A 12,033-nucleotide genomic window follows, 5' to 3' on the forward strand; every position below is an offset into this window, starting at 1 on the left:
AAGGTCAGGAAGGGGCACGGATTGCAACACCACCTTCCGATTGAGAGCCCTATAATCAATGACAGGCCTGAAGCCTCCTTGGGGTTTCGGGACTAGAAAAATAGGTGACGAATACGCCGACTTAGAGGGCCTAATAATACCATCCTTCAACATCTGATCGATGATTTCTTTCAGAGCCTTCATTTTAGGTGGAGATAGCCTATATGGTGGAAAACGGACAGGAATCGAATCCGTGACCTCAATTTTGTATTCAATAAGGTCAGTAACACCAAGAGTATCAGAGAACACCTCTGGAAACGACTGACACAACTTACGAATACTATCAGCCTGCTCCTCAGGTAGATGTCTAAGGTCTAACAACATCTCATCCTGGGTAGGCGAAATAGATGAACATGATACAGAATTACACTTTAACAAGGGAATTTTACAATTGGACGCAAATTTGAATGTGCACGACCTACTCTGGAGATCGAGCACAAGACCAGTGTGAGAAATGAAGTCCGCTCCCAGTATGATGGGGCAAGACAAGTGCTTAGCCACAAACAGTTTGATTTTCCATGTAAATTTAAAAATACGAATTTTGGCATTTACAGAACCTAGAATTTCTAATGGGGATGAATTAGCCGAAACATATTGAACAGGAGATGAGTCATAGTCAGGTAGTTTACAAACAGACTTCAATTTTGAATACCATTGGTCCGAAATAATTGAACAAACACTGCCTGAATCTAATAGAGCGGTTATAGGCTCGTTATTTAACTCAATCTTAAGAAAAGGAACAGGTGCGGGGGTATCCGCCGCAATCCTAAGACATTCTTTGGGGCATTCGAAAGATGGATTTGCAAATTGAACATTCCCTGAATTCACGACCTTTTTGCCAGGGGCTGAGCCTTGGGAAGCAGAATTAGTCGACTCAGCCGAAACCGCTAGTCACATTTTATTATTGGCATTGGTGGAATTTGCACCAGAAGTTGAGCAGGAGGGGGTGCTATTTGAGTTTGGGCAATTCTTGGCGATATGTGAGAAAGCCCCACATTTAAAACAGCCTTGTGCTGAACCAGCTCCATTATTTGCCCTACTAGACTTGATCAGTGGACACTTATTGCGAAGATGGTCGGGCGACCCGCAAGCATAACATTTACGAGGCGTGACTGATCGGCGAGGTGGAGGCCGAGTATTACTAAAAGAAGGCGGGGGTTCTTTCGCGACACGCAAGGAATCGGCGTATCTCACTCCTTCCGCTGAGACGGCCAACGCTTCAAGTTCAGAGAAAGTTTGCGGGCACGCCGCGAAACACAAATATGACCTATAGGGTGGTGAAATTCCTTCTACAATAGCCTGTACAATCTGATCTTCAGGAAAATGAAGGGCAAACACCCTAGTATAAAACTTAATGTCTTGTATGAAATCAGCCAGATTTTCATCCAATCTCTGTACTCGATAATAGTACTTCTGAATCAGAGATGACCTCGCGCGGGCGGGAATAAAATTTGCAAGCAAGTGTGCATGAAAATCTTCAATAGATGACTGTTCGGCTATGGCTCTTACTATTTTGTCAGAGAGAATACCAATTGCATAAGGATAGATGATTTGCAAAATTTGACATGGAGAAAGAGAAAACACAAGGGCATGATCCTGAAATTCAACTAGAAATCTTAAAAATGAAATTACGTCACTGGTGGTATTAACGGAAAACTTAGAGATACCTCTGAGCAACATTGCCAATGGATGAGGCAAGCTGCTAAACCCGGGTGACATAGTAGGTAAAGGTTTCAATGGCAAGGAAGTTAATTCCGAACGTATATTATTCAACGATGCACGGCGTTCAGACTCGTCCAATGGGGCAGAGGTTGTATGAGCAGCGATGGTTTTCCTATTGACTTCTCCCTTAGGAGGCTCTTCCTCGCTACCTACATTCACTGTGGTGGGTAGATCGCTTTTGGGAGGAACCTCCCCAGTTAACAATTGAGTGACCTTGCTAGATAATTCAGAAATATTTTCAAGCAGCGTACTAGCTTCCTTCTTCTGAACGTCATTCAGCTTTAGAGACAACAGATCGTTAACTCTATTTGAGAAATGAAACAGCCTGGCTTGCACACGCTTAATTTGATTAGGAGAAGGATCATTTTCATCAAAAAAACTAACTACAGATGCTAGCCCAGTAATATTCTCGACGATCGTGGAAAGAGTCGTCAATTTCTTTCTCTCCCAAGGTGGGGATGGAAATGGGCAAATCAAGGGACTCTCTAAGCTTGTTTGTGTCTACCGCAACCGTGCCTCCAGATTGCACATTTCTAATAGTCATTTCATAGATCAACTCCTCCTTGCGCAAATAGTTAAGATGGAGAACATCGCGAGGGCCGGGCATGATGACAGAACAATTTTGAAAAACTCAAAAAATTCCAGCAACTGAGAAAATGGTTAGAGTTCGGATCGAAACAATGTTTAGCCGTCAAAAGGGGCTAAAATGAGACCCATTCAACCACGCTCTGCTACCACTTGTTACCGTGTTTTTGTGGTAGTTATGCGTGAAAGAAGGTGCGGGGTGGTGAACAGGTCTCAAGCTACGAAAGTAAAATTAATTTAAAATTTAACAAGGTTATATTTTCTTTTCAAAATAAAGAAATAACAAGCATGGCAGGTACAGAGTAGCAAGTCAAAAAGGTAGTTAGAATATTTACAGGATTTGGGCTTCGCGCCCCGACTTCACAATGCTTGGGCAATCAGCCCAACCTTACTTCAAAATAAGTATTAACAGAGGGGCAGAAAACCCCATTCATGCTCAGGAGCACTTGCTCCAAATTACACCGAAAAGCCTCCACGAGGCATACAACACTCAATTTTCGAAAAAGAGCCACTCGCTCTCAACTTTAAGCCTCTCAAAGGCCACACCAAACTCCACCTTCAAGTTGTCCTCTCTGGACATAGACACAGGGGTAAAATACCCAACCTACTGAGGTCTATTAGATGAAAAAAAAGGGGTAATTACATGACCTCTAAAATAACAATTTGAGAGGAGGCGATCTGCACTCCTAATGTGTTTGTTTCAAAACCTAATTTGGCTCTAGGCCACTGATGCAAGGGCTAATCCCATACTACGGAGGTGACTTTAGAAAAGAAACAAATTTACATAATGTTAAGGAAGAATAGGTTGAGAAAATAAGTTCACCTCAAAACAATATGAGTGGGAGCTCGAGAGGGTTAAGCACTCTCTATCCCAATATGTAGTTTAAAAGATAGAATAGATACAAGTTTCTTTACATTTTAAGGAAGGTTACATAATGGAAAAACTTCGGACCCGCCCCGAGAGTTAAACTGCTGAGCAAGCAAGAAAAGAAGTAATTAATCGGCCATTACCTGGTTGTTGACCGCTGCCGGAGAAAGAGGCGCTTCCCGCCCCCCTGCTATGTACTTTACACACTGAAAGATGGAACAGAAGTGGCCCGGAGACCCTAAAATCAGCAGTTTATATACTCTCGCGGAAGGTTCGAGGCGTTAGGGGAATGAGAACACCCTCCCACAAACACTTTATTGGTAGGATACAGCAACATATTCAAGTTGGGGGAAGATACATCCGATTGGTCAGAAATTAATAAAAGAAATTCGGGATTGGCTAAATACAAAACAAGGGGAAAGAGAGGGGTATACAGCCAACTTAAACAATAACAGAAAGAAATTTAACAAGAAACAAACTTTTGAAATAAAAATTTCTCCAAAAAAAATAGTTCTTTCACTCCGCACTAGGGTGTACTATTGTTGATCTTCAGTAGTGTCCTCTAGAAGGGAAAGTTCACATTTCTTACTACAAGCAAAACAAAAATACATCAAAAGTGGCACAGTTCAAAAACTCCAAACTTTCCACGTAGTGACATCTTCTGAGAAAGTAGAAAATTAATACCGTAGATAAAGTTCAGACTTCCTCCAGCAGAGGAGTTTCAACTGGCGCAAATTTTAAATAAGCGGCGTGGAGGTGTACCGCCCGGTACAGGAGCAATGGAGTCCCACTTCCATTTAAAGGTGAGAGACTCCTTGGAAACAACTTGATGAACGAAATGGAATTTGATGGGGTGCTATCAATATTAATGGGGCTTATGGAAGAAAGAAAGAAAGAAAGAAAGTAGAACTGGCTGAGTCAGCAAAGAGGATGCATCTGGATGTGCTAGGAGTAAGTGATATTTGGGTGAGGGGAGATAACGAGAAAGTGATAGGAGATTATAAAGTGTACTTGACGGGTGTTAGAAAGGGAAGGGCAGAATCTGGGGTAGGGGTCTTTATCAGGAATACCATTGCAAGCAACATAGTTTCTGTTAGGCACGTAAAAGAGCGAATGATGTGGGTAGGTTTGTCAGTTGGAGGAATTAGGACTAGAATTGTCTCCGTGTATTCACCATGTGAGGGTGCAGATGAGGATGAAGTTGACAAGTTTTATGAAGCATTGAGTGGCATCGTGGTCAGGGTCAACAGCAAGGATAGAATAGTGCTAATAGGCGACTTCAATGCAGGAGTTGGGAATAGAACTGAAGGATACAAAAGGGTGATTGGTAAATGTGGGGAAGATATGGAAGCTAATAGGAATGGGAAGCGTTTGCTGGACTTCTGCGCTAGTATGGGTTTAGCAGTTACGAATACATTCTCCAAGCATAAGGCTATTTACCACTACACATGGGAGGCTAGGGGTACCAGATCCATAATAGACTATATCTTAACCGACTTCGAATTCAGGAAATCTGTTAGGAATTTACAAGTTTTCCGGGGATTTTTCGATGATTCAGACCACTATCTGATCCGTAGTGAACTAAGTATATCTAGGTCTAGGGTAGATAAAGTGAAATCCGTCTGCAAACGAATAAGGGTAGAAAATCTCCAGGACGAGGAAATTAGGTAGAAGTACACGGATATGATTACTGAGAAGTTTCGAACAGTAGACAGTAAGCAGGTTCAGGATACAGAAAGTGAATGGGTGGCATACAGGGATGCTGTAGTAGAAACAGCAAGGGAATGCCTAGGAACAACTGTGTGTAAAGATGGGAAAAGGTGAACATCTTGGTGGAATGATGAAGTGAGAGCAGCTTGTAAACGTAAAAAGAAGGCTTATCAGAAATGGCTCCAAACAAGGGCCGAGGCAGTCAGGGATTTGTACGTAAATGAAAGAAACAGAGCGAAATAAATAGTTGTTGAATCCAAAAAAGAAGTCGTGGGAAGATTTTGGTAATAAACTGTAAAGGTTATGTCAAGCAGCAGGGAAACCTTTCTGGACAATAATAAAGAATATTAGGAAGGGATGGAAAAAGGAAATGAACAGTGTTTTGAGTAATTCAGGTGAACTCATAATAGATCCCAGGGAATCACTGGAGAGGTGGAGGAAATATTTTGAACATCTTCTCAATGTAAAAGGAAATCATCCTTGTGGTGTTGCGAACAGCCAAACTCATGAGGAGGAGGAAAATGATGTTGGTGAAATTACGCTTGAGGAAGAAGAAAGGATGGTAAATAAACACCATTGTCATAAAGCAGCAGGAATAGATGAAATTAGACCTGAAATGGTGAAGTATAGTGGGAAGGCAGGGATGAAATGGCTTCATAGAGTAGTAAGATTACCATGGAGTGTTGGTAAGGTACCTTCAGATTGGACAAAAGCAGTAATTGCAGCTATCTACAAGCAAGAGAACAGGAAGGATTTCAACAACTATCGACGTATCTCATTGATTAGTATACCAGGCATCTTGGAAGGGAGGGTGCGATCAGTCGTTGAGAGGAAGTTGGATGAAAACCAGTGTGGTTTCAGACCACAGAGAGGATGTTTGGATCAGATTTTCAGTATGTGCCAGATAACTGAAAAATGCTACAAGAGGAATAGGCAGTTGTGTTTATGTTTCGTAGATCTAGAGAAAGCATATGACAGGGTACTGAGGAAAAAGGTATTCGCTATACTGGGGGACTATGGAATTAATGGTAGATTATTAAAATCAATCAAAGGCATTTATATGTTGACAACTGGGCTTTGGTGAGAATTGATGGTAGAATGAGTTCTTGGTTCAGGGTACTTACAGGGGTTAGACAAGGCTGTAATCTTTCATCTTTGTTGTTCGTAGTTTACATGGATCATCTGCTGAAAGGTATACGAGGATGGTTTGAAAAGTTCTCGGAATCACCGCTAGATGTCAGTGCTAGAGCAACGAGATTTCCACGCAATAATCACATATCCCTTGTGAGTGATCACGTGGCCCGTCAGTGCTCTAGCTGCAGGAGTGTGGTAGAGACGACTCTTTGTTGTTGTTCCCGCGTAGTGATTTGTGACAATGGAAAAAACTGAGATTCGAGCAGTGATTAAATACTTTGTAAGGAAAGTTATGAAAGCAAAGGAAATTCATGCCGACTTTCAGAACACACTGGGGGACTCTGCTCCTTCATTTTCAACTGTTGCCAAGTGGACCAGCGAGTTTAAATTTGGTCGGGAGAGCTTGGATGATGTTCCGCGTAGTGGTCATGGAGGATCGTCGACCGAAAGTGCGGGAGATTGCTGAAGCTGTAGGGATGTCTTCTGAACGGGTATATTATATTTTAACCGAAGAATTGGGTATGAAAAAATTATCCGCAAGATGGGTGCCGCGGCTCTTGACATTGGACAATAACCGCACCAGATTGGAAATGTCCGAACAAAGTCTGGCCCATTTTCAGTGCAACCAACAAGATTTTTTACGCCGGTTTGTGACCACAGATGAAACATGGGTCCACTACTATACCCCAGAGACAAAACAGCAGTCAAAGCAGTGGAAACATGCTGATTCACCACCACCAAAGAAAGCAAAGGCAGTGCGTTCGGCCGAAAAAGTCATGGCCTCAGTTTTCTGGGATGCAAAAGGCATTCTGCTGATAGATTATCTTCCTACTGGCCAAACAATTACGGGGCAATACTATGCAAACCTCCTAGACCAACTACAGGAAAAGATACATGAAACAAGGCCTGGTTTGGAAAGGAAAAAGGTCATCTTTCATCAGGACAACGCTCCGCCGCACACAAGTATTATTACCATGGCAAAACTTCATGAACTGGGGTACGAATTGTTGCCACATCCACCTTATTCACCTGATTTGGCACCATCAGACTTTCATCTATTCCCCAAGCTGAAAATTTTCGTCCGTGGACGGAGATTTTCTACAAGGGAAGAATTGACAGCCGAATTGGAGAGGTATTTTGCAGGCCTGGAGGAATCTCATTTTCGAGATGGATCAAGGCATTGGAACATCGCTGGACCAAATGCATTAGTCTACAGAGAGACTATGTTGAAAAATAAAAGCAGTTCCACTGAGGTAAGATACTTAATTCTAGTACATTCCGAGAACACATCAAACCACCTACGTAAAATGGCAGGGAGGGATTCAGTTAGGTGGAAATGTAGTAAGCAGTCTGGCCTATGCTGACGACTTGGTCTTAATGGCAGATTGTGCCGAAAGCCTGCAGTCTAATATCTTGGAACTTGAAAATAGGTGCAATGAGTATGGTATGAAAATTAGCCTCTCGAAGACTAAATTGATGTCAGTAGGTAAGAAATTCAACAGAACTGAATGTCAGATTGGGTATACAAAGCTAGAACAGGTTGATAATTTCAAGTATTTAGGTTGTGTGTTCTCCCAGGAAGGTAATATAGTAAGTGAGATTGAATCAAGGTGTCATAAAGCTAATGCAGTGAGCTTGCAGTTGCGATCAACAGTATTCTGTAAGAAGGAAGTCAGCTCCCAGACAAAACTATCTTTACATCGGTCTGTTCAGACCAACTTTGCTTTACGGGAGCAAAAGCTGAGTGGACTCAGGATATCTTAATCATAAGTTAGAAGTAACAGACATGAAAGGAGCAAGAATGATTGCTGGTACAAATAGGTGGGAACAATGGCAGGAGGGTACTCAGAATGAGGAGGTAAAGGCTAATTTATGAATGAACTCAATGGATGAAGCTGTACTCATAAACCGGCTTTGGTGGTGGGGTTATGTGAGGCGAATGGAGGAGGATAGGTTACCTAGGAGAATAATGGACTCTGCTATGGAGGGTAAGAGAAGTAGAGGCAGACCAAGGCGACGATGGTTAGACTCAGTTTCTAATGATTTAAATATAAGAGGTATAGAACTAAATGAGGTCACAACACTAGTTGCAAATCGAGGATTGTGGCAACGTTTAGTAAATTCACAGAGGCTTGCAGACTGAACACTGAAAGGCATAACAGTCTATAATGTATGTATGTATGTATGTATGTATGTACGTACGTACAAGTACTATGGTATATATTATACCAGACTGTCTCAAAATCCGACTGCTGCTATACGAGGCTACAAGGCTAAAAACTGCACATCTCTGTTCCCTCACAGGAAGTATGTGAGTGAGACGATCGGTCTCTGATAAGCCTTCCGAAAATAGTATGAACTCATGCACCACATGTGTGAATCAGTCATGCACTTAGATGCCATTTCTTAGCAAATGCATAGATTAGTATAATGCAACATACGCCTGCGCGATTATGTTAAGCGCGATGCTATTCTTATCAAGTAATAAATTAAAATGAACCAGAATTGTCTCCAAACGGCTCCTAAAATCTCTAGAAAATTCACTAGTCGATATCTTTGAAATTCTGTCACTAAATACCTAAAAACTTGGCAAGTTCGATCCTGGCTCAATCCGGTGGTATTTGAAGGTGCTCAAATATGTAAGCCTCATGTGGGTAGATTTACTGGCAAGTAAAAGAACTCCTGCGGGATTAAATTCCGGCACCTCCGTGTCTCCGAAAGCCATAAAAGTAGTTAGTGGGACGTAAAGCCAATAACATTATTATTTGAATTACCAAAATAGACTCCTACCGAGCTCGATAGCTGCAGTCGCTTAAGTGCGGCCAGTATCCAGTATTCGGGAGATAGTAGGTTCGAACCCCACTGTCGGCAGCCCTGAAGATGGTTTTCCGTGGTTTCCCATTTTCACACCAGGCAAATGCTGGGGCTGTACCTTAATTAAGGCCACGGCCGCTTCCTTCCATCTCCTAGGCCTTTCCTATCCCATCGTCGCCATAAGACCTATCTGTGTCGGTGCGACGTAAAGCCCATAGCAAAAAAAGGACTCCTAATCTAGCAACTAGTCTCTAGAATCGACTTAACAGATGTGAACGAACACGAACATAGCACGTGAGAACGAGCGATTTACAATTCATGCACGCATCACGATGTACATGTTTCAATAAACATTGCACATTAGCGTGCATTTTTCATATTAATGAAAATGAAAACCTACAACCTGTTTTCCAGTCATTGACCGGGTCAGGAATGAAATGAATGAATCATTTATAGGCTATTAATACGATGGGGTCGCCACTCCCAAAGTGCATGACTGATAGATGCTATGAAATGAGAATGGAGAGTGTTGCTGAAATGAAAGATGACAGGGAAAACCGAAGTACCCGGAGAAAAACCTGTCCCGCCTCCGCTTTCTCCAGCACAAATCTCACATGGAGTGACCGGGATATGAACCACGGTATCCAGCGGTGAGAGGCCGACGCGCTACCGTCTGAGCCACGGAGGCTCTTTCATATTAATAAACGTTGATATTTCATTTGAAAATGGCCAATGAGTGAAGGACTTCCGGCCTCTGGCGTGCAATGTTGAAATGACGGGATTTGAAAACAAATGTTTGAAGTTCACCTAAAATAAGCTAAAATTGGGAGAAATAATAGAATAATCAGGAGGTGGGAAAAACTATCAAAAACCGGGCGAGTTGGCCGTGCGCGTAGAGGCGTGCGGCTGTGAGCTTGCATCCGGGAGATAGTAGGTTCGAATCCCACTATCGGCAGCCCTGAAAATGGTTTTCCGTGGTTTCCCATTTTCACACCAGGCAAATGCTGGGGCTGTACCTTAATTAAGGCCACGGCCGCTTCCTTCCAACTCCTAGGCCTTTCCTATCCCATCGTCGCCATAAGACCTATCTGTGTCGGCGCGACGTAAAGCCCCTAGCAAAAAAAAAAACTATCAAAAATCGGGAGTCTCCCGCCTAAATCGGGAAAGTTGGCAGGTATGGGCATGTCAACTACCAACTGAACCAAACCAATTCACATACTTCAAACACGATTTCTACACACGTCTCATCAAAACAACAACGGTATAACAATAGGTCAACACCATCATCAACACCGCCTCCTTATATATGTTGCCTGGCCAGGCTTCTACAAGGATATGTCACAACATATCATACATTCTAGAGTGTCCAATAGCATATGTTATGAAAATTTGGTTATGATTATTTGCTCTTGGCCTCAAAAAATAGTGGACATCGGCAGGATATCAATGTTTTTTTTTCTTGGACTCTGTGGTGTGTGGTGCCTAATGGAACAACGGAGACAAAAGAGTGATGTAGAATGGCAGTAGCCTTGTGTATGTATGTTTGTGTCATATGCAATAAATAGTATTTCCTATCTGTGTGGTTAATACTAGTTTGGTGAATTAGTCCCTTAACGAAACAACAGTTACAATGTAAGGAAGGTTCTACATAGTTCTCGTTGTACATTCTGGATATCACGGTGTGTTGCACGATACTGTAGTGGATTGTACATCATATATACAGGTAATAATAAATTATATACTATTAATTTTGGATTCTTACATTAACTAAACTCATATTAATATACCCAATACATGTTTCATGACATAACCTCACAAATAATACGATTGTCTGTACCTGACTATGTAAATAATAATACTAATAAATGGATGTAAACACTTCATAGCCATACCTCACAAGAAGTAATAATAATAATAATAATAATAATAATAATAATAATAATAATAATAATAATAATAATAATAATAATAATAATTCGAGCTCGATATTGGCATTATTTACCCATGAGTTAAAGAATGCTGTTTTCAAGTTACATCAGTCTATTACATTTGCATCAACGGCAATAAGTTTGTTCAAAACTTGCGTTTTCATGGATGATATCCACACTACAGCTTACTCGTTTCTGATTTTAATAACTTCGATACTACGTGAAAGTGTATAGTTAATTTCATTCCGAAGAAATTATAGCATCACTCCAGAGGCTTCTGTGGCAAACGCTTCAGTTTCCTTACTCAAACATCATCACCTAACCTAACCGTATATGTATGATGAAAACCTATTTGAAGCACCTGTAGAAAAATGATAACCACCTCACTATAAAATTTACATGAGAATAGCCTTTCTGAAATTTAACCAGACACAAGAAAATATAAACTACCCTCTGAAATGAGCGACACACTCTGCTATATCTTGAGGTGTATCAAATTCTTACTTGATTTCAGTATATAACATTAAAATTAAGCGATCGTTTACTTCAGCTTTTATTTCGTACGGGCTAACAATTGCTATTGGCCATGTTATTTACGCATTTATTATAGAAACTTGTCATCCTTTTTCCTTTTTGAATTTTCTTTAGAGAACAGCAGTCGATGGGTATTACTAATCGACTCTGACTTCGCCTTATAATGACAAAGAGAGCGCTCACAACTGCATATAAAGAGAAATTACACCAAAGGTGATCAATCGCATTCTGTGGCAAATATTTCAGTTTCTTATTCAGAATGCATCCGTCACCTAATCTAACTTAACCGTACGATATGTATCATGAAAACATATTTCAAGTGCCTGTAGACCTTCTCGTTATAAATTCACATGATCATAGCCTTTCTGAAATTTAACCAGACACAAAAAATATAAACTAACCTCTAAAAGCACTCTGCCATATCTTGAGGTGTATCCCATTCTTTATTTCAGTATACAGCAAATTAAGCGATTGTTTACTTTAGCCTGTATTTCTAACTAGTAATCAACTGCTATCGGACATGTTATTTACGCATTTATTATTCATTTCAATTTTAATTTAAGGAACAGCAGTCGACGGGTGATACTAATTGACTCCGACATCATATTCGAATGGAAACGAGAGAGGTCACTACTGGACATAGCGAGAAAGCGATACCCAAGATGATTGATCGCATGTAATATAATTGCTGGGGTACAT

General features: G+C 41.1%; 1 protein-coding gene across 1 annotated transcript in view; it reads right to left on the reverse strand.

The window, feature by feature from the left end:
- Pgm1 (phosphoglucose mutase 1) overlaps positions 1–12,033 on the reverse strand; it is a 182,848-nt gene that overhangs the window by 109,861 nt on the left and 60,954 nt on the right. The gene's annotated exons all lie outside the window — the stretch shown is intronic.

Source organism: Anabrus simplex, chromosome 2 (genome assembly GCF_040414725.1).
Source record: "Anabrus simplex isolate iqAnaSimp1 chromosome 2, ASM4041472v1, whole genome shotgun sequence".
Taxonomy (NCBI): Eukaryota; Metazoa; Arthropoda; class Insecta; order Orthoptera; family Tettigoniidae; genus Anabrus; species Anabrus simplex.